This window comes from Oryctolagus cuniculus, chromosome 4 (assembly GCF_051225735.1).
Source record: "Oryctolagus cuniculus isolate XC-2025 breed Fujian yellow rabbit chromosome 4, ASM5122573v1, whole genome shotgun sequence".
NCBI lineage: Eukaryota > Metazoa > Chordata > Mammalia > Lagomorpha > Leporidae > Oryctolagus > Oryctolagus cuniculus.
Genome location: NC_142870.1, coordinates 16,878,270 through 16,902,196, shown reverse-complemented (window position 1 = coordinate 16,902,196; position 23,927 = coordinate 16,878,270). Strand labels below are relative to the sequence as shown.

At 39.7% G+C, this 23,927-nt stretch overlaps 1 long non-coding RNA gene across 4 annotated transcripts in view; it reads right to left on the bottom strand.

Annotated features, from left to right (window-relative positions):
• The window catches only part of LOC149126921 (uncharacterized), a 32,286-nt gene extending 11,315 nt beyond the window's left edge, over positions 1-20,971 (bottom strand). Inside the window, exons 1-4 of one of the 4 annotated variants that reach the window (XR_016232069.1) lie at positions 20,811-20,971; positions 12,590-12,711; positions 6,979-7,110; positions 4,162-5,292 (exon numbers count right to left, since the gene is read on the bottom strand). This is a non-coding gene — a long non-coding RNA (uncharacterized LOC149126921). Of the gene's footprint in view, positions 1-4,161; positions 5,296-6,978; positions 7,111-12,589; positions 12,712-20,810 lie in introns of those variants that run through there. The other 3 variants (XR_016232066.1, XR_016232068.1, XR_016232067.1) reach the window with 3 other exon arrangements.
• Between the last annotated feature and the right edge of the window lie 2,956 nt (positions 20,972-23,927).

The window sequence follows — 23,927 nt, the reverse complement described above, 5'->3', positions numbered from 1 at the left end:
ATAAATGAATAAAATCTCTTTATCTTAATATACAGAAGATCACATTTTTAATCGAAAATGAATCTTGATGTGAATGGAAGGGGAGAGGGAGTGGGAAAGGGGAGGGTTGTGGGTGGGAGGGACGGTATGGGGGGGAAGCCATTGTAATCCATAAGTCGTACTTTGGAAATTTATATTCATTAAATAAAAGTTAAAAAAAATGCAGTACCAGTCTCAGAGTCCCCACATCTCAAAGCTGGGTACTATCTCCATAGAGACTTCCCTGAGACTTTACATTGTTGTAAAGTTCTGCTTTTCCTCTGAAACTAGTGTATTTATAGGTGCTACATGCTTTAAGCTTGTACAACCATGAAAACTGAAGTGACAGCTAAACAAGCAAAACCTTGACAGAAAGTTGAAAATGAAGTTGTCCAAGAACTCAGTGGTACATTGTTTCTGCCTACTGTGGTTCTTCAGCAGTTTGGGGAGCTCTTTTCTCTCTCACTTGTTTTTGAGTATGTGCAACAGTATGCACTGTGGCGTAGTGTCTGTTTTCCAAAACTCCAGAAACATGAGTCAGCTGTTCAACTATTATCCACAATTTTGGTAAAGTACCGTATTGATATCATGTGAACATGTTTTCCAGGAATTTCATCTCCAGTGCTTCCATAATGCTGTCATAATGACTGTCTTGTTGGGCATGAGAAATATATGTGTTGACTTTCAAGGGAAATTTGTCAAAATGGATTATTATGGGCTCTATTTATTTATTCAGATAGGCTATACAATGCACTGATTTAATGAATTTGACATCTTTGAGCATGTAAAATGTCACATGCCATATGCAACATGACTGTAACTTAATGATATACTTTTAACTCAGAATACTTGGTAGAAGATACTTTTAGCAGGCTATTCCCAGTTGAATTGTCTTCCCTCAAAAAAAAGATATGATGAAGTCCAAACCCCCAGTAACCCAGAATGTGACCTTGTTTAGAAATAGTATTGTTGTGGACTTAATGCATACTAAACTGATCTTTTGTAAAAAAAAAAAAAAAAAGAAAGAAAGAAATTATCAATTCCCAACTTGACTCTCACTGGGATTAAACATGACAATAGGTCTGATCTGATTTCATCATCATTAAAAAAAATCATCTATTATTTTTCACTTTATGTTTCTGTGTGGGAGCAAACTGTTGAAATCCTTACTTAATGTATACTTAGCTGATCTTCTGTATATTAAGATAATCAAAAATGAATCTTGATGTGAATGGAAGGGGAGAGGGAGTGGGAAAGGGGAGGGTTGTGGGTGGGAGGGACGGTAAAAAAAAATAAATACTTGATCAGCATAGCCCTGACTGTTAATGAACAACTTAATACATTATCCCTCTTAGTAGTTTTTTTGTCTGTTCTACTTAATATGACTGATTTAATTCTGTAATTAATACACAGTTATTCTTAAGTGTTGAAATTTAACTGAAATGTGATCCCTGTTAAACATAAGAGTAGGAATAAGAGAGGGAAGAGATATATAATTTGGGACATGCTCAAGCTGACTTGCCCCAAATGGTAGAGTTAGAAACATACCAGGGGACTCCAATTTAATCCCATCAAGGTGGCATGTACCAATGCCATCTCACTAGTCCAAGTGATCAATTTCAGTTCGCAATTGATCATAATGAAAGGACTAAGAGTCAAAGGGAGCACATAAGCAAGTCTAGTACCTGCTAACACTAACCGATAGAATAAATAAAGGGGAGAGTGATCCAACATGGGAAGTGAGATACTCAGCAGACTCATAGAATGGCAGATGCCCTAAATAGCACTCTGGCCTCAGAATCAGCACTAAAGGCATTCAGATCTGGCTGAAAAGCCCATGAGAGTATTTCAGGCATGGAAAGCCAAGACACTCTGGCAAAAGATCTCTGTGAGTGAGATCTCAGTGGAAAGAACAGGTCTTCAAAGAAGGAGGTACCTTTCTCTGAAGGGAGGAGAGAACCTCCACTTTGACTATGACCTTGTCTAAACAAGATAAGAATCGGAGAACTCAAGGGGCTTCCATAGCCTTGGAAACTCATGACTGGTGCATAGGGAGATTACTGATGCCATAGACAGGAGTGTCAATTGGTAAAGTCAACAACAGGAGTCACTGTGCACTTACTCCTCATGTAGGATCTCTGTCCTTAATGTGCTGTGCATTGAGATTTAATGCTATAACGAGTACTCAAATAATATATTTCACTTTGTGTTTCTATGGGGGTGCAAACTGTTGAAATCTTTACTTAATGCATACTAAACTGATCCTCTGTAAAAAAAAAAAAAAAAAAAAAAAAAAAAAAAAAAAAAAAAAAAAGAAAGAAAGAAAGAAAAGAAACTATCAACTCCCAACTTGACTCTCACTGGGATTAAACATGACAATAGGTCTGATCTGATTTCATCATCATTAAAAAAAATCATCTATTATTTTTCACTTTATGTTTCTGTGTGGGAGCAAACTGTTGAAATCCTTACTTAATGTATACTAAGCTGATCTTCTGTATATTAAGATAATCGAAAATGAATCTTGATGTGAATGGAAGGGGAGAGGGAGTGGGAAAGGGGAGGGTTGTGGGTGGGAGGGACGGTATGGGGGGGAAGCCATAGTAATCCATTATTCGTACTTTGGAAACGTATATTCATTAAATAAAAGTTAAAAAAAAAAAAGAAGTTCCATGAGAACCCCCTGGGACAGCAGAGGTGGGAAGAGAAAAGTAAATAAATAAATAAATAAATAAATAAAAAAATTTTTAAAAAAAATCAACTCATACTACAGTAGGGTAGAATCCTTGGCCACCATGACTGGTACACTTATGAACAGAGGAAATTTACACACAGACTAGACATGCACAGAGAAAAGACTGGGCAGAGAGACACACAGGGGGAAATGATCATGCGAAGAAGGAAACAAAGATTCAGGTTGTGCTATCACAAACAAGGCCTGGACCCGACAGAATAAGGAACAGACAAGAAGGATCCTCCCCAGTGCTTCAGAGGGATCATGGCTTCGCCAACACCTTGATTGCAGACTTCTAGACTGTAGAACTGTGAGACAAGAACCTTCTGTTGTTCTCAAGCTATTTAGTTTGTGGTATTAGTTTCATAGGGCTTCCATATCAAAATAAGGAACCCTTGACAGTGCTTCAAGTATGATTGTTAGAAACTGCCAGAGGAAGCCAGGACTGAACTGAGATTCCTGCTTAAGTGGACTTAACTGGCTCAGAACTTTGCCATTTACATCATATGATTTCCAAAGGTACTTACTGTCTATAGTCATTGTCTCTCCCTGAACTCCAGAATCAGATCTCATTCTGGGTTGCTCCTCTTGTCTAATGCATCTCAAAATTAGTATAACAAATGAAGGCCCCCAGCCTACTCCATCTAAGTACATGACAACACTATCTTCTAAATTATTTCTGCCAAATCCCTGAAGTCACCTTCTTATTGCCCCACCAGATCCAACCCTCTGTGAGTCCTAATAAGTTCTACCTCTAGGTCAGTTCCCTGGGAACCCACTGTGAAATGGGGATAATGTGGAGGATCTTCATTAAGGATTGCCCTCCAAAACACCTATAGAGGGAGAGGCTGAGCTGCAATGCAGTCATCACAAAGAATGCAGTTCACCCAACAGAGAGCTCTGGAGCTGTGTGAGCCCTTTAGAGTATTCCATATTTAGTTAAAGATACCTCCTCTTTAACCTCATCCCACTTTCACAATGGTGAATATGAGATGTCCCTGAGAAAGAAGTCTGGCCTTGGCAGAGAGGCTCTATTTTGGCAGAGAACAATTCCCAGAGAGGGTCCTTAGCCAAGGGCCATGAACCTTCAAAATTTCCAACAATTGGGGGAATAAGCCTCTTAGTTCAGAAAAGACATCTGGGTAGCATATCACAGCAACTGCTACACTAGAGGGGAAAGAAGATCCATCCCAATCCAGCTAAATCTCATGAAATCAAATACCTATGAAACTTTGGGAACAAATGCAATGACGTGATTGCAAATGGGGCAAGATAATAAATTATAGCCAATGATTGCTTTTCTTCTGGCAGTTCACTTTTTTCTTGTCCTTCCCCTCCCATCTTTTACTCAAACAGCCAGACTTTCTGTTGTTTTTGCAGTAGATAGCTGTGAAAAGTTCCTCCAGTATGACTCTCCATCAACCGAGGTTTGCTGGGATAGTAGGAGAACTTACTGTCTAGAAATAACATTTGAGAGAAAAATTGGGTTCTGGTTCAAGCTAAGCTCACTGCCCTTTAGTCAGACAGGATTCAGCCAGCAAAGCAGAAGCTGCTGTAAGCATTTCAACCAAGAACTCATTTAATAGGAAGATTCAGAGACTGGCAAAACTGTTAAAATTACTGAGAGAACAACAGTCATAGAAGCCTCCATTTACATTCAATAAATCAGAAAGAACATTCTTTATAGTGGACAGTTAAGCTTATGATTATACAATAAACTGAAAGTACATCATTATGAAAATTAAAAGAAAAAGAAAGGAATGAGGAGGGAGAGTGGAAACATGGATGGGAGGGAAAGTAGGGTGAGAAGTATCACTGTGGTCCTAAATCTGTATTTATGAAATACATGAAATTTGTTCACCTTATATAAATAAAAAATGAAAATCTTTACTTAACATATGCTAAATTGATCTTCTGTATATAAAGATAATTGAAAATTAATCGTGATGTGAAGGGGAAGGGGAGAGGGAGTGGGAGAGGGGAGCGTTGTGGGTGGGAGGGAAGATACGGGGGGGAGGAGGCTATTGTGGTCCTTAAGCTGTACTTTGGAAATTTATGCTCATTAAATAAAAATAAAAAATAAAAAAGGATGAATAAACTCTATATGAACTGAAAAAAAAAATAACCCCAAGACAGTCCCACTAGTATCAGAATGGTTACTACTAAGGAAGCTGTGCAGGGCCTTTGGTGCAAAACCTCATTTCTGTCAACTGCTGATGTTCATCCATCTTCCTAGCGAGGCAACATTGAACCTTAGTGGGTCAAGGCTATTCACAATAACTAATAGAAAAACATCCAGCATATATGTCACGCCTCTATAATCCACAGCCAAAACCAAAACTGGAATCACCACTCATTCCTCCACAGTATTTCCATCACGGTGATTTCCCTTCAGAGACTCAGTCAGTGTGCCTCCTTCTCCACTCTGTGTTTTTCTGCTCCTTCTTGTAATCATAGCTTCTTGTTCATGGAAAGTAACATCTCTCACACCTCATCTTCTAAAGAGCCACTTTTCCAGAGTTCAAATAACATTGTGGAGGCTACTGTGGGTGGAAAGGTGGAAGGGAAGTCATGTGGAGAGACTTTCACTAAACCCAAGATTAAGGCTCATAACATGAAAAGGATAGGTTGTGCAATACATACTAAACAATGTTCCAATGATCCAGCCAAGAACATACAAAAAAAATCCAAAAGTGTGTCCAGTACTTTGGCATATTCCAACACAAAGGAAACCCACAAAGTGAGTAGAGATGTAGGAGTGGCTTATCCTCACCATTCCACTCATTTATAATAACTCTATATAAGTAAGATTCTTCATGTTTCTGACTCTCATACTAAGTTGTAATTTACTTGAGCATAAGTACCATTGGGTTGCTAATCTTTTTGTATTCTGGTATATAAAATGATACCAATTACATTGCAGGATTTCATTATTATTATTATCTATTTGAAAGACAGAGTTACAGAGAGAGGTAGAGTCAGAGAGAGGTCTTCCATTCTGGTTCACTCCCCAAATGACCACAATGGTCAGAGCTGAGCTGATCTGAAGCCAGGAGCCAGGAACTTCTTCTGGGTCTCCCACATGGGTGCAGAAGCCTAAGGAGTTGGGCCATATTCTACTGTTTTCCTAGGCCAGAGCAGAGAGCTAGATTGGAAGAGGAGCAGCTGGGACTTGAACCGTGCCTGTATGGGATGCTGGTGCTGCAGGCTGGAGCTTTAACCCATTGCACTACAGCACCAGCCCCTCAGGATTTCTATAAGTAAGTGGAATGGTAAGATGAAGCTAGAAAAGTTTTCTACCACATTTTCAACTGACTGTATAATGGGGTACATTTAAAAAGTTTGTGAAAATGTATGTTACCTTTTATTCAATTTTTTCATGAACTTTTTGAAGTATCCTCATGTATTCCACTTAGTCACTTTAAGCATCATACATCTAAAATAAAATTAATCTGTTCCTTCAAACTTTCTCCCCTTAACTAATAGTGATTTTTAATAATGTGGCTCATCAAAAAAGTAGATAAATCCTAAGGTGTCTTATTGATCTACATGGCTGTTAAACATATTTAGGAAGTGATCTGGGAATAAAAACAGTAGGAGGAAAAATTCTCAGGAAGATAAAATAAACATTTTTGGGCATTAGACCATTATCTTTAGTGTAGTCAGAAATATTCATGACATTCTTAAAAGTATTTGAATATCTGGAATTATTGAGTGATAATGTATGGCATTGCTAGGTTTATTTCGTATGGATAGAAAATCTCTTGAGTAATTACAAACATATTTTTAAAATTTTTTGGTCGGCGCCGCAGCTCACTAGGCTAATCCTCCGCCTAGTGGCACCAGCACACCGGGTTCTGGTCCCGGTCGGGGCGCCGGATTCTGTCCCGGTTGCCCCTCTTCCAGGCCAGCTCTCTGCTGTGGCCAGGGAGTGCAGTGGAGGATGGCCCAAGTGCTTGGGCCCTGCACCCGCATGGGAGACCAGGATAAGTACCTGGCTCCTGCCATCGGATCAGCGCGGTGTGCCGGCCGCAGCGCACTGGCCGCGGTGGCCATTGGAGGGTGAACCAATGGCAAAAAGGAAGACCTTTCTCTCTGTCTCTCTCTCTCACTGTCCACTCTGCCTGTCAAAAATAAAAAAAAAAAATTAAAAAAAATTTTATTATGTGTTCCTATACCAAATTTCATGAAAGCCAAAAAAAAGACATAGAAAGAGATAAACTCACCATGATGTTGGAAGGAAAGAAAGTGTACCATCTGAAGACATTTTGAAGTGTCTCTAAAAGACAATAAAGTGGCTGGCAGTCAGAATCATATCTCCAGAGTCACAAAACTCAAAAGAGCTCCTATTAAAATACCTGCAGGAGAAGGCTATAATTCAGTCCAGGAAGTTCCACAGTTAATACACAAAATAACAGCAAAGTTCTGAAGGAAGCCTTAAAGATGCTAAGTAAATTAAGTCCCTCCTACAACCTACTAAACAGCTGCTAGGAGAGACACAGGCAACCAGGCTACAGTACTAGATCAGCTCCAGGGCCCGAGACACAGTCAGTGATCAAATAAAACTGGCCAAGGAGGAACACGGCTTCACCTTACTTAGCACCTGGCACCCAACAGGATAGTCCATACTCCATCCCTCCAACACCATTACAGAGTGTGAACTGTAGTTGCCACCATCAGCATCCTCAAAGATGAGCAAAGATGAGTAAGCAACCAAAAATTAGCAAACATTTGCATGGTAACAAAATTAAAGAATGGTAGCAAATATAATCAATTGAATAACTGACATCTGAGAAAACAGAATGACTAGAACAACCAACATAGGAAGGTCTGTGAAGTAAATTTTACATATGGTTGTTTGCACAGAATGGTACCCTCTGAAATTCACATCTTTGAAGCTCCAACTTGTATGTTGAGGTAGGATCTTAAAAGACATAATTAAGGTAAAATCGATTGGTGTGGGCCCTAATTAAACCTGATTGAAGGATAGGGTTTACAAAGGGACATAGGCATGTACACACACACAGGGATGGAACATGAGAAGGGACAGGATGAAGATGGCCATCTGTAAACCACAAAGAGAGGCCTCAGGAAATCATCCTGCCAGCACTTTGATATGGACTTCAGTTCTCCAGAACTAGGAGAAAATAAATTTCTGTTTAAGCTACTCAAGCTGTGATATTTTGTCCTAGCAAACAAACACAATAGTGATATTTTCAGAAAGAAGTCAAGGGGATGCTGCCACTTGGAAAAATAAGGCGTTTGGAAATTTAAAATGTTATTGCAGAGGGGCCAGTGCTGTGACGTAGCAGATAAAGCCACCACCTGCAGTACAGGCATCCCATATGAGCACCCATTTGAGTCCCAGCTGCTCCACTTCCAATCCAGCTTTCTGTTATGGCCTGGGATAGCAGTAGAAGATGGTTCAAGTCCCTGGGCCCCTGTACCCATGTGAGAGACTCAGAAGAAGCTCCTGGCTTCTGGCTTCAGATCAGTGCAGCTCTAGCCATTGCAGCCATCTGGGGAGTGAACCAGCAGATGGAAGACCTCTCTCTCTCTCTCTCTGCCTCTCCTTCTCTCTCTATGTAACTCTGACTTTCAAATAAATAAATAAATCTTTTAAAAAATGTTATTGCTGAAATTTTTTTAAGTTTTCTAAATAAGGTGCGCATACCAAAAGCATGAATTGGTATACCAGATCAAGCTAAGCAATTCTTCCAAAATGCTGCGTGAAATGGAAAGCATGAAGGAAGGGCAGACAAACGGAGTCTCAGCAGCTGTACGACAGTTATCTCAGAGGGAAACACAGACGATAGGAAACGAAGATAGCAGAGACATCACTGTAGAAACTTCCCCAGAGAGCAAGAAATACGTGCATCTTTTCATTTGCACAGATAATCCATTGCCAAACTGAGTGAACAAAAGAACTACAAAACACATACAAATGAAATTGAAACTACCTGATGAAAAATAAGATCTGAAAATCCTAAATCCTTCTGGATGGGATTATTAATTTATGAATAAGAGCTTAATCTCTGTAATCTCAACAGATATACCAGATACTAGAAGATATTGAAGTACTACACTCAAAAGTCCAAAGAAAAAATAACATTGAACCTTCTGTATATTAAGATAATCGAAAATGAATCATGATGTGAATGGAAGGGGAGAGGGAGTGGGAAAGGGGAGGGTTGTGGGTGGGAGGGATGGTATGGGGGGAAGCCATTGTAATCCATAAGTCGTACTTTGGAAAATTATATGCATTAAATAAAAGTTAAAAAAAAATGCAAAAAAAAAAAAAAAATAACATTGAACCTATAATCCTATTCCCAGTCACATTTAAAGCCTCAAATAAAGACATATAATGACATTTTCATACATGCAAAAGCTCAGAAAGCTTCTTTGTTCATCTTTTTTGAAATAATTTCTCAAAGATACACTCCAAAAAAGTTAAAAGTTAAATATAAAAAAGATAAATATAGGGAATACATTAAATTAGAAAAATCAGAGAAAAGAGTAGCTATTTCAAAAGTTATTGGCACCAGTGCCGTGGCTCACTAGGCTAATCCTCCACCTGCGGCGCTGGCACTCTGGGTTCTAGTCCCAGTTGGGGCGCCGGTTCTGTCCCAGTGGCTCCTCTCCAGTCTAGCTCTCTGCTGTGGCCCAGGAAGGCAGTGGAGGATGGCCGAAGTCCTTGGGCCCTGCACCCACATGGGAGACCAGGAGGAAACACCTGGCTCCTGGCTTCGGATTGGCACAGCACTGGCCGTAGCGACAATTTGGGGTGTGAACCAATGGAAGGAAGACCTTTCTCTCTGTCTCTCTCTCTCTCTCACTAACTCTGCCCGTCAAAAAAAAAAAGTTATTGGCATATTTTTAAATTTTAGAATCATTTATCACAAAAATTACAAATGACCTCAACACAGTAGATATGGAATTAGGCAAAGAGGATTAAAGTGGGAAAACACTTTTCTTCTTTAGGGATAATATTTAGATATTTATAGCCTCTACATTTCAATTGAAAAATGTAAACTTAAGTATTCATCTTGGAGAAATATACTCCTTATTGGCATTATTAAAGAAGAGAAACTATAGCTCCTATTTTTTGTAAAGATTTATTTTATTTATTTGAAAGAGTTACAGAGAGAGGTAGAGACAGAGAGAAAGGTCTTCCATCCACTGGTTCACTCCCCAGATGGCTGCAACAGCTGGAGCTGTGCAGATCTGAAGCCTGGAGCCAGGAGGTTCTTCTGGGTCTCCCATGCAGGTGCAGGAGCCCTAGGACTTGGGTCATAGCAGAGAGCTGGATCAGAAGAGGAGCTGCTGGGACTAGAACCAGTGCCCATATGGGAAGCTGACACTTCAGGCCAGGAATTTAACCCTCAGCACCGACCCCTATAGCTCTTGTTAACATTAGTAATTTGAGCATTGTAGTACAGAGGGTTAAGCCACCACCTGTGATGCCAGGGCACCAATTCAAGTCCTGGCTGCTCTGCTTCTAATTCAACTCCCTCCTAATGTGCCTAGGAAAGCAGCAGAAGATGGCCCAAGTCCTTGGGTGCCTGTACCCACATGGGAGACCCAGATGAAGCTCCTGGCTTCAGCCTATCCCAACCCTGGTAATTGCAGCCATTTGTGGAGTGAACCAATGAATGGAAAATCTCTCTCTCTCTCTCTCTCTCTCTCTCTCTCTCTGTAACTCTACCTTTCAAATAAATCTTTTAAAAAAGAAAAAACAGACTAGTAATTGCACCAAGTAGTTAAAAGATGTCTGATGGAATAAAGAAAATGCCTCCTTGAAAGCAGCAAGAAGCAACAACCTTTCTCAATTGCCTTTTGCATCTTTTGGGCATTTGTGTCAGGAGACAGTATAAAGATCAAAAATATATAAGGGGCCTCAAACTCCAGTTCCTCCTTTAATAGCTGTGTGGCCTTAAGCATGATTCTTCTCAAAGCTAGAACTTGTCCAATGTTAAAAAGGAATTAATGTCACCTTGTAAAATTGCTGCACAAATAGTAAGTTAAGTCTCCCTTGGTGATGAACCATCTGTATTTATGGACAGGAAAACAGACCGATGTTTAGATAGAACCTGAGACCCTCCTTCCCTCCAAACCACCTTTGGCTTTTCCCTTCTTCCCTTTCTTTGCCCAATCTCTCCTTGGGAATTTTCAGACAATCCAAAATCTCAGGCAGTTGTAAGAAGTCATCGAGATGGGTTTGCTGCAGTTGAACCCCTTTGTGTTTTTCTGCAACCTTATATTGGGCTCCACATAAAGTTCTGTCAGCATTAGCTGAGAGTCTCCCACTGATTGCTACCACACTGAAGCAGAGAACTACTCTTTTCAAATCCTCCTCAAATCATGTCAAGTAGATTGGACCATACAGAAAGGCACTAGGATCCATTCCTTAAGATCGAAAGTGATAAAATTATAGAGGTACATTCTTTCTTATTTAAGAGTTGCTCCTGGGTATGTTGACCTATCACCTATATTTGTCATCCTAAATGTGTCTCCTTACTTGTCCTTTTCTTACCATTGCCAAGCCTAAGAACTGTGGGTTATCTATAATCAGTCATTAATGTTTTAGTTCTCAGTTAGTGAATACTTGAAGAAACTAGGAATTCTTGAAGCTCTGGTAACTGCTCAAGAGAAAAAAAAAAAAAAAAAAAAACAGAAAATAGTAGGGTACAGAAAAGCCTCAAGTAAAACTAGATGGGTACTGTGGATATCCATGACGTAAGGACGCACAAAGGCTTTTGTGTTGTGGAGGCAAAATGTACCATCTAAACGAAATGAAAACCATGTAGTTTATTAGCTAAACAAAAGCCTCCATCATTTAAATCTATGCCATTAATTTGTTTACAAGTATTTTATATACTTTACTAATGAAGACTTTTAACTTTTTGGACTGAGGAATAGGTAAGTCATACAGCTTTAAAAAACTTAACTCAGATATGGATATTTGAGCAATTTTTTTGCTTCTCAAACTTCCAGGCAGTGGAGGGTTTACCCAATAGTTCCTCTAGCTTTCCACATTCATTCTCTAATGACTTCTTTAAAAAATCATCCCATGTCCCTGACTCAAGATGTACATTATACATAAAATGGTGCATAAAGTTTTTCACCAATGAGTTCTTATCTTTAAATCCTTCAGAAATATTCTGGCTTTCAATTTATTGAAAGTGATATGAATTCAGGGGTAGAATACAGAAAGTTAAGTAGATAGGATACTTATCATAGATAATGACATATGTGGGCTTTTCTAAAACCCAGACAAGAATCTGTTGGCATTTTATCTCATTTTTGTAATAAGTTAAGCATAGTAGAAAATTGCCAGATTTCATCCTGATGTCCAAGCTCATAACTTCTGATTTGTTATAGTTCTGACACTTATTTTTGGCCTGTTTGCAATGGTGGATTTTCTTTGTGTAACAAAAATATGGGGAAGCTAAAATGTAGGTAATCTGAAGCAATCTATATGTTTTTGCTTGACCTTGTATTTGAGATACCCAAGTAAAGTGGCTTGTCCAATACACACATCAGAGGCTGAATTCCAAAGATAGCCCATTTGTCTGAACACTTTTCACTGCCTGCAAATATGTTCCCTGTTTTCAAGCCACCACAAACCCAGTGTTTTCCTTGTATTCACATTCTTAAGGAAGATGGTAAAGAAATGGTAAGTGCCTTTATAGTTTTGGTCTACCTTGAGCCTCAATCAGCTAAGGAAGATTCTCCCCACCCCCTCCATCCCACCCATCAGCATCCCATCCCAACCCCACCCATTCGTTTCCCTGGCAACTTCTGAAACCTATTCCAGCATCTAGCATTAGTCTTTACCTGCATGGGAGAGGGTGTAGGTTCTGGAACCAGTAACCTTGGTGTGAATCTATGATGCCCCACTATGCTGGGGTATAGGATTAGGCAAGAGATTCAACCTCTCTGAGGCTCCACTTCCTCATCTGTAAAAATGGATATGATAGCACAAATTCAGGAATCTCCATGAAATGAAAGTCCTCATACTAGATGCTCAATAAATCCTAGTCTTGATGAAGGTAGGGAAGTGGCTTGCAAGGAGGAGCTGAGGAATCCAGCCCCTCGCTGAAGCCCTGCCTGCCCTGCAGCCCCGCTTGCACTACACCAAATCACCCTACTTTCCACGCAGCAGAAAAACCACAGCTTCCATGAAACCATCACTTAAAACAGTACCGACCAAAAATCACCAATGTGGCTGCTAACCAAGTCCTCATGATGGCCTTTAGCTCATTATAATGTCATTATAATAAAATTTACATGACTGACACTTCTGTATCTAACCTGTATCTGACAGTATGACACTTCTGAGATTTACAAAAAAGGGCAAGGAAATGGGCAGTGCTCAAACCCTATCCCAAACTTTCCTCTCTGAGTATTCAACTAAGTCCCACATTCCCCCAGAAATCACCTCCTGTGCCTCCAGATCATAGTAAGAGATGGCCTCAAACCTCACTGAATACAGTCATGCTGACATATGCCCACACTCCTTCTTGACTGTGTACTCTTGCTTTGCATGCAAATAAATCTTCTCTATTTTCCTTTAACTACATATCATCCTTGCTTCCATCAAAGAACCCAGACCCAGCTACCCCATGACAGTCTGAGGAACTTGAAAAGAGGAAGAACAATAGTTGTGTCTATAAACTCATACTTCTTGACTACTACAACCCTTTATCTTAACAATCCAAATGAAAGTTCAATGGCAAAGTACCCAAAGCAAGAGGTTAAAATGTTTGTCTAAAAAAAATCAACAAAATCTTCTGCCAAATTTCCAGTTTCAGCAAACCTATGAATATTCCTCCCAAGAATTTCCACTATCCCTCTCCCAACCTCTAATAGTAAGACAAACAGTCCAGACATTTGTTTGTTGGTAGAGTAGTGGCTCAAGCTTCAATCAATTTTTATTATAACCAAATGTATCCCAGTTAAAGCATAATTTAAAACCATTTTACACGTTAGAAGGTATTTTAAGACCTTGTCCTATCTCCATTTCCTGAGAATCATTCATTAGTGATTTATTCTGGTTCTTTATACAGCCAACCTCTATGGAGCTTGTTATTGGAAATGCACTGTAGTAATGTCTACAAAGAACCAAAAAGTGAGATAAACACAGTCATTAAGGTAACTCAGTGAGTGAATATGAGCAACAAATGCAAAGAAGAGGGGTGGTCTGCCTTACAGGATATCACATTCCCTGTTGCTTTTTTATGGACATTTCATCCTACCACAGAATTCCAATCACCAACTTAGCCACAGTCTGAAAAGACATTTTCCTACTTCAAATCATAGCAGAGCCAATAGGTTTAGATGCACATGGGGTGGGGGTGGTGCTGTGGCACAGCAGGTTAAAGCCCTGGCATGAAGCGCCGGCATCCCATAAGGGCACCGCTCTATTCCTAGCAGCTCCTCTTCTGATCCAGCTCTCTGCTGTGGCCTGGGAAAGCAGTAGAAGATGGCCCAAGTCCGTGGGCCCCTGCACGTGGGAGACCTGGAAGAAGTTCCTGGCTCCTGGCTTTAGATCAGCACAGCTCCTGCTGTTGCAGCCAATTGGGGAGCAAACCAGTGGATGGAAGACCTCTCTCTCTCTTTCTCTCTCTCTCTCTCTCTCTCTCCATCTCTCTGTAACTCTGTCTTTCAAATAAAATAAAATAATTATTTAAAAAAAAAAAAAAAGCAACAGCAGTACATGGGGAGGAATCTTATTTACCATCTGGGATAAAGAAAATATTTTCTTCATTTCCTTAGCAAATACGAATTTATCAAATGATATCAGCTCAAATTAAGCAAGGCAAAATTATTTTAATTGTTTGGCAAATGTACTGTAAGAACAATATTAAATACCCACAATTTAAAATAACAAACCTTATAAAATAGCACCTTGCTTTTAAAATACTGGGTTTCTTGGCTTGTGTTATAAAAATATATTATAAGGGACTTTGTAAGCAAGGTCCTGCAGTAAGAATTTTATAGAACATTTGTGGAATAAAATATGTGAGGAATTTCTCTAGTTTATTTCCTTAAAATGAGCCACACCATAAAACTGGTTACAACACACTTTTATATATATAAACGTCCCTGGGCCCTCATAATTGTTGGATTGTTAGAGGAGCTTTGCTGTGAAAAAGTTGAGGAATTCCAGCTGGAATCTTTCCCCAATTGTTAGTGAAGTTTCTATTTAATTATCTAGCAGAGCTGCTGTAATCAGCATCAACAAAGCCTTGTGCCATAATGACTTCATATGCAAACTTTTGGGAAGCCCATTACAGTTTGGATGGACTTCTAAAATATAGCATTCCACCTGGCAGCTAACCCCAAAAATAAACGTCCATTCGATTTCCACCCCCCCTCCTAATGTGTTTGTGTACTGCTCGTTGACAACTGTAACATGTTTGCAGTACAAATAGTACTTTGAATTTGGGGTTTAAAGCTGTTCAGCCTCTCTCATGTGGTTGGAATGTTGGCATGGCTTAGGAAACAAAAGTCAACTTTAAAAAAAAAAAAGAAAGAAAGAAAAGGCTGATTCCTCCAAGAAGAGAGAGATGACTATCGACCTTGACAAATGCACTGTAATGTGAACAGGGCAACAGGGCTCATGCTGTTGAGTGATTGCTATAGGCCTTTGCTGTCATGGACTTTTAGTCTTTTGGTGCAAACAGAGTTCGGCTTGTTAAACTGCCAACTTGACAATTTCTATCCAAAGGCTTTTGAAAATTCTATATTCAAAAGTTGTGCTTTTCTGTTGTTGTTTTTCAGCAGGAAAACTCCAATGCTCTGGGGCTTTTGTTTCTGAGCCCATGATGATAACCCTTAGCCAACTCAATGGGTCATTGTTCACTGAGTCCAAGCCTAGAAATTCTAAAAGGGGAAAAAATGATTGAATAAAATCATTGATTTGGATATCACACTGCACTCTGATAATTTCTTTCAGATCTCTGTTTCCACAGAACTATCTCAGAAACCGAAACACAAAACGGGGTTGGAAACTAATCTTGGTGTGAGGTTATCTCCCTACTGTTGGGCATTTTCCAGATGAGTAAGGATCCAAATACTATGGAGATGTATATTGATATCTTACATTACCTCGTTTACTGTAGGCCCGGTGCTCTACAATCTAAGAACTGGAAGCACTGTCACTCAATGGACACAAACCAGCAAAGCTTATTTAGCAGATATTTATTACATACCTGTAGAAAACAAGGTACTGTCTATAAAAAAAAAGTCAGAATTGAAGAATTGAAGATGTCTAAAAGTGAACTGATCTGCCAACCATCTCCAACAGACTCCATCAAGTAAGCTTGTGTCCTAAGAAGATTCCAGCATGCCACTCCAGACATACTTAACCAGATTAAAGGTGGGGTCTACTTTTGCGTGGACAGAGGCTACCATAGATTTCCTCAGTATCTTGTAAGAGACATTATGTTCCCTTTGGAAAGTGTTCCTGGGTTTGTTATTGTTAATCAAATGACATATTTATATAGCATCCTTCCAAGAAGCAGAATGGTTTTATAGACACCACTTAATCTCACTTATCCTCATTTATCCCCGAAATGTAATTAGAAGACAATTTTATTACCATCAAGATTACAGATAAAACAAAAGATCAGTACTTTGCCTGAGATCACACAGCAAGTTCATTCTAAAAATTCTGGCTCCACTGGGTTGCCCCTCCCCCAGAAAAATTATTTGAACAGTGCTGGTTAGAAAGTTAACTATTTGATGCTAAAACTATTCGAATACATAAAGCAAACCCAAGCCTGAGTCATCCCTTTGGTATTTCTTTCTTTTGTTTATAAAGGAAGGGATACCCTGGATGGTCAATAATCCTCTATTTCTCCATTTCTATGTTTTCATAAGTCAATATCATCAAGTACATTAATGGACTTTTCATCCATTCCAGTTTGCCTGGAATTCCCCAGTTTTGGCATTTCAAGTCCCATGCCCATGAAACCCCTTGGTCAGGGGCAAACACGAACAGCCCTTGAATAAAGGTAAACAGTGCTTTGGACATCTATATAACAATGGGAATTAAAGGTTAGTTAGGAAGGAGATGCTAGACCATAAATAGGGTGAGAATAAAACAGTGAGGAGATTTTGTTATAAACTAGGACTTGCCATGTGATCCAGCAGTCTCGCCACTGTGTATAAACCCAAAAGACTTGAGCACAATGTATCAAAGAGATACCTATACCGCCATGTTTATAGCTGCACTGTTTACAATAGCCAAAAAATTTTGGAATCAACAAAGGTGTCCATTGTCAGATGAATAGATGAAGAAAATGCAGTATATATACACAATGGAATATTATTCAGCTATTCATAAGAATGAAATTGTGCCAATTGCAGCAAAATGGCTCAACTAGGGGACATCATATTGAGTGAAATAAATCAGACACAGGAAGACAAATACCACATGTGCTCCCTTATATGTGTCAGCTAAAATTTTGAAAACAAACAAAAAAGAGAGAAAAAAAATGTCTGTGTGTATCAGTACTGCTGCAAATATAGTTTTGTAAAACTTGTTTTATACCTTTGTCAAACAAGTGGTTAAGAATATTATACTATTGTAGTTTTGATTACCTGTGATTACTTTAAAATTTATTGTATATGGGTGAAATGATCTTCTTTCCATTTATTTAATGTTTATAGCCATTGTCTATATTCCCACTGAACTAGGGTCTTTTTGCTTTTTACTTGTTAAACTTCTTATTCAGTGAAGCACTAAGCCTTTTTATTGTAATGTAAATTTAAAATATATTATCTCAAAAACTAACAAAAGAGAGACAGAAAAAAGGGAAAAGGAAGGAGAGTAAAAAGAAAAGATAGGGAGGGAGGGAGGAAGAGAATTTCATTATGTTCTTAGATTTACATAATGTTCTTAGATTCATTATGTTCTTAGTATCTACAAATCACACTGAATCTGTTAAAAATTCATTAAAAAATAAAATAAAAAAGTTTAAAAGCATAAGTTTATTTTGGTGCAAAATATTTTGAAATCTATCCATGGGGGCCAGCGCTATGGCACAGCAGGTTAACCCTCTGGCCTGAAACTCCGGCATCCCATATGGGCACTGGTTCAAGACCCGGCTGCTCCACTTCCAATCCAGCTCTCTGATGAGGCCTGGGAGAGCAGTAGAAGATGGCCCAAGTCCTTGGGCCCCTGCACCCATGTGAGAGACCCAGAAGAAGCTCCTGGCTCCTGGCTTTGGTTCTGCACACCTGTGACCGTTGCAGCCAATTGGGGAGTAAACCATCAAATGGAAAACCTCTCTCTCTCATTCTCTCTCTCTTTGACTCTTCTCTCTCTGTGTAACTCTGACTTTCAAATAAATAATTAAATCTTTAAAAAATTAATCTAAGATTATAAAATATAAACTGAAACATAAAATATACCTAATTAGAGAGTAAATTTGAAATCTTCAAAAAAAATAAATCTACCCATGGTTTTTTCATAACAGACATTTTCCGTGAGCTTGTTGAAGACTCCTCATATGCATGGATTTCAATTTTTTTAAATAAATTTTTAATTTTCAGAATAGTTTTAAAAATACAAAACAAAAATTGTGATGTGAGTTCGGATATATTTCAACTCAGCTTCACCTATTACTAACACCTCATATTATCATGGTGTATTGGTCACAATCACCCACACCCAGCTTCCACTTTTTTTATATTTATTTAAGGTATACAAATTTAATGTATTTCATATCTACAGATTTAGGAACATAGTAAGACTTCCCACCCTACCCTCTGCCTGCCCACATTCCCATCTTCCTCCCTCCTTCCTCTCATATTCGCACTCTTAATTTTTACAAAGATCTATTTTCAGTTTATACTCATAAGATTAATCCTACACTAAGTAAAGAGCTCAGCAAAACACTGTGGGTTATTTTGTGCCAAAAGAAATTTATCTTTTAATTGCATTTTCCATGTACTTTTTGAAGCACCTTCATTTGAGCAAGACCTTTCTGTCCAATGAAACAGATTTAATGTCCAATCGCTGGAACTACTGAACTAGGAATTCTTAAGGATTCCCTGGCAAGGACAAAAGTAGAGTGACGAGTGACCAACCACCATGATTCTCCTAGGATTTTCCTGATTTTAGTCCTGATAGTCCTTGGGAAATGCCTCAGTCTCAAGACAGCTGGAAACCCTAAGAATATTTCCAAGAAAGTAGAGCCTAGATTCACCTGTATGTCCTGGTCAGGTGGCTGCAGCCATGAGAGAGGAAAGTACGAATGGGAAGAGGGGACCCAGTTGGAGAAAGAGGCAGAGAGCTAGGGTACACATTGCAACCTATGGCTTTTAACACAGGAAAAAGACACCCAGAAATATGGTCCATTAATGCTGAAACATGCTTGCTTTAAATGGTCAAAACATGTTAAATGATTCCACAGGCCTAGAGTTTTTCTAAACTCATGAAAGTGGAAAAGTTCAGCACAAACAGAGCAATCCAGACACCCCATAGATGGAAGTCACTCTCGCCGCCTTTTGACACTCATCAGACACACTTCAGATCTAATTGTAAGTGTAGCCTTAAAGGGCTGTGATGTTCACAAAGCCTGGTAGGAAAAAAAATTGTAAATATTAGCAGAGAATCCTATGTTCTTTTAGTTCCCTCTATTTAAAAAAAAAAAAAACTATAATAAGCAAAGTGGAATGAACACAGTTCAAAAATGGTGAAAACACTGAGGAACATTTGAATCAGGAAACAATCTCCCTGGCTGGAATGTGAATCCAACCTAGGGCACTCAGAGCCATCATCCAGCATGTCAAAGCCATTTTTAATGCCTTCCAGGACCAAATATCAGTGTCATTCCACCAGAATGCGAAGTGAGAGGACTACTGTTGACAACTCCTACAAACAATGATAGCTGTTTGGGGCCAGCATTGTGGCACAGAAGGTAAAGATATGGGATGCCAGCATCCCATATCTGAGAGCCCATTTGAGAACTGGCTGCTCCACTTCTGATCCAGCTCCCTGCTAATGTGCCTGGGAAAGTAGACAATCTCAATGTGCGGGCCCCTGCTACCCATGTGAGAGTCGCAGATAGAGTTCCAGGCCCCGGGCTTTGACCTGGCCCAGACCTGGCCATTGTGGCCATTTGGACTCTCTCTCTGTAACTCAACCATTCAAATAAGTAAATAACTTTTTTAAATGATTTTAAGCTGTTTGAGATGCTCTTCACTAAGGCCATCCACATACTGTAAAAAAAAAAAAATAAGTGAATGACAGAAAGTATTTTGACAGTAATAAGAAACACCATCAAAGGGATTAGTGCTATGGGGCAGTAGGCCAAAGCCCTGGTCTGCAGTGTTGGCATCCCATATGAGTGCCAGTTTGAGTCCCAGCTGCTTCACTTCCGATCCAGCTCTCTACTGTGGCCTGGGAAAGCAGTGGAAGATGGCCCAAGTCCTTGGGCCCTTACACCTGGGTGGGAGACCCAGAAGAGACTCCTGGCTCCTGGCTTCTGATCAGCATAGCTCCGGCCATGGCGGCCATCTGGGGAGTGAACCAGCAGCTAGAAGACCTCTCTCTCTGCCTCTCTGTAGCTCTACCTTTCAAAATAAATAAATAAATCTTAAAAAAAAAAAATCATCACCAAGGAAAGGACCAGATCCAAAACCAAATGCTAAACTACTCTGTCCTCTGAGTAATTAAGTAAATCTTGCAAAATGCTACCTATGTAGGAATAATCTCCTCAGTTACATTTAACATATTCACTATGACGGTGAACTTCAGCCCCAGTGAGTTACGACAAAGCGTGTTCCAAATGCCGAGTCTCCTTGACTGAGGAGAACACAGCATAACCATGGTCTTCAAACTCCAAGGATGTCCTTCCTGAATAAGCGGTATCATCCCTTCAACACGGACAGAGCAACCCCAGGAGGAGATTCCCCCAGAGCCTAAATGGGAGATCAGAGCCGAGTGGAGAAGAACCTCCCTGAAAATATAACAGAAACACTAGAAGAAACAAGCGTGTAGAGCTGGGGTTTGACACAACACCCGCATTCCACACCCGAGTACCTGCTTCACTTCCTCACTCCAGCTCTCGTCTCCAGCTTCCTGCAATGCACACCCTAGAAGGCGGTAGTAATAGCTCAAGTACTTAGGTCCCTGCCATCTAGGTGGGAAGCTTAAATCCAAGTGGGAGACTTACATTGAGTCATGTGCTCCCAGATTAGCACAGCTCCAATTGTTGCAAGTATTAGGGGTGTGAGCCAATGAGTGAGAGCTGTCTCTCAAATAAATAAATGAATATTTTACTTAAAAACAAGAAACACAACTTTGCTCATCTAATCATTCAGTCATTCAACAAATGGTTATTATATGCTTTCTACAAGTTGCACCACATGCTAGGTAAAAAGGCCAAAAAACTTAGTATAACTGCTTTCTAGGCATTCATAATCAAACAAGGAAAACAAATTTACAAATAACTACAATATCTCTAGAATGCAGTATAACAGAGGGCCCTAAGCAACCTCACTGAAGAGATATACTTCTTTTAAATCTTTGTATTGTTTTTAGTGCAGCTGTTTTAACACCAAAGATTTAAGATCTTCCTTCTCAGGTGCTTGTTATTTGAGGCACTCATGAAAAAAAATTATTGCTTTGAGGAGAGATCAGATGCTGATCAAAATATGTTTGTAGGATTGTCAACAACTACCTTTTACTGGGCATTTATTATGTCCCAGGTATACACTAAGTACTTTGCACACTTTATCCTACTCAATGCTCAGTCCTACGTGACCAGCAACATACTATCGCCACTTCTTTAATTAAGGGGAAATGAATTACAGCAGGGTTAACTAGTTTACCCTGCACCAGTCAGTGATGGGGCCAGAAAGTGAGCCCAGACCTAATCCACTAAGATCTTAACCACTGTGTTGGCACCACTTACATAATAAATGTTCAGAATTTTATAGTGATTACTTTTCTATTATTAGAATAACATGTATGATTTTTGTTTTTGATGAGCTCTTGTGAAGAATTGTAGTCTGTTTTTAACTGTTTTATTTGAATTGATAATTGAACTTTTTTATTTAAACCAATTTCTGCTGGTCTTAACCACAATAGCTTCAAGTTTTTGAAAGCTTGTTCTGAGCCAATACTTGTATCTTTTTCCATTCCCTCGGGCCCTGAGTGGTGTGTACATAGTATCTGTGTATACTTATATACTTATAGTTACACACATGTATATGTAATGTGGATTATGAATTGGCTTATTCATGGCCACAGGCACGCATATTGAAGCTTAGCTGCAAACCCCCCACTAGCACAGGCCCTTCCAAGTTCCTGAAAATGATGCTTAGAAATATGTTTGCATGGTCATACATTTTTACATACATTTTTAAAGACATTGCAAAACGTGTATATGTTAAGAAGACCTATAAAGCCTGATCCACCCTGAAGGCCTCAGGTAATGGAAACAGGGTTTGGGTGCAGGTGTGCTTGACCCTAAAGACCCAAGGTTCAAATCCCATGAGACAGTGAGTGGGGAAGGAGGGGAAGAGCAGCAGGGAATCAGGTGGACGTTAGGCTTACTCATTTGCCCTCATCATTGGAGATTGCAAGGTAAGGTGCATGGACAGTTGACTTCAGGGACTTGACTCCCTCCTCTAAAGTGACTTGGAAGTCCTCATTTTAACACTTCATTTACCACCAGAAAGTGGGAAATCCAAGTGATTCTAACACTTCCCAGGCTCTAAGACATACTGGGTGGTTACTCACAATAGTGGCCCCTATTCTGGACAACACATTTGAAAAGAAAAATCAGAGCCTCCTATTTTTTCCAAAAGGAGAAGTTATTGGACATGAAGCATGTCATACAGAACACAGGCCACTGAATTTATGGAGAGGTTGGCCTGTCAATTCCTCATAACTCAGAAACAGTGGAGCCAAGTTCAGCATGGACCAATGTGTTGGACAATGTTCCCATTCCTTCCGGAAACCGTACACCTGCTCCTACGGTAGAAATTTCCATCAAGCTCAACGACCTTTGACCAACCCAAATAGGCATCCAACAGCTTACAAATACCCACCTCTCTATAAAAAGCCACACTCACTTAAAACAACCTGTTTTGATTCTTCAAACTCATTAAGCTATAAAGCATCTTTCTTCACAATAGGTAGGCATGACATTTAATAAAAATACATACGGTGTTAGTTATAAGCAGAGAGAAGCAAGGCTGAAAATGAGTGAGAATAACAAGTACTTTGACAATTTTAGTGGAAATACATTTTTTTTGACAGGTAGAGTTAGACAGTGAGAGAGAGAGAAACAGAGAGAAAGGTCTTCTTTCCTTTGGTTCATCCCCTAAATGGCCGCTACGGCTGGCACACACTAAGCTGATCCAAAGCCAGGAGCCAGGTGCTTCCTCCTGATCTCCCATGTGGGTGCAGGCCCAAGCACTTGGGCCATCCTCCACTGCCTTCCCGGGCCACAGCAGAGAGCTGGACTGGCAGAGGAGCAACCAGGACAGAATACGGCGCCCCGACTAGAACTGGAACCCCGGAGTACCAGCACCACAGGCGGAGGATTAGCCTAGTGAGCCGCTGGAAATGCATTCTTTACATTCCTGTGTTTCCCAAACTGCTGGAGTTTAAAGTTCATCTGAGGGTTGGTAAAATCGCTAACTCCTGGAACTGTTCTCACATTTTCTAATTCTGCATGCCTGCTGCGACCCTCAAGAATCTTTTTTTTTTTTTTTTTTTGACAGATAGAGTTAGACAGTGAGAGAGAGAGACAGAGAGAAGGAATCTTCATTTTTAACCATGATTTTAATGAACATGGTCTGTGGCTGCCCTTAAGGAATCCTTCAGAACCAGTTAAACTGCTAATTACATAGTACCGTCTTAGGCATCTCCCATTACCAAAGTCTTGGTTGTGATTTGCCCCTGGGTGTCTCATACTCAGCTGCAACAATTCTTTCAAAAACGCAAAGCAGCAAAGATTTTAAGTCTTCACGATAAGAAGAGCTAATTACATACCCTCAAAGATGTATTTCCTTTGACCAATCAGTTTACAAGGATCCATACACTCTGTTCCTAGTTCTTTGGAGCAAAGGTTTCCTTGATACCCATTGTTGTGAATATGTTTGATTCTGACCAAGTGGCAGGAAATATTCTGCGTCTTTGGAGAGA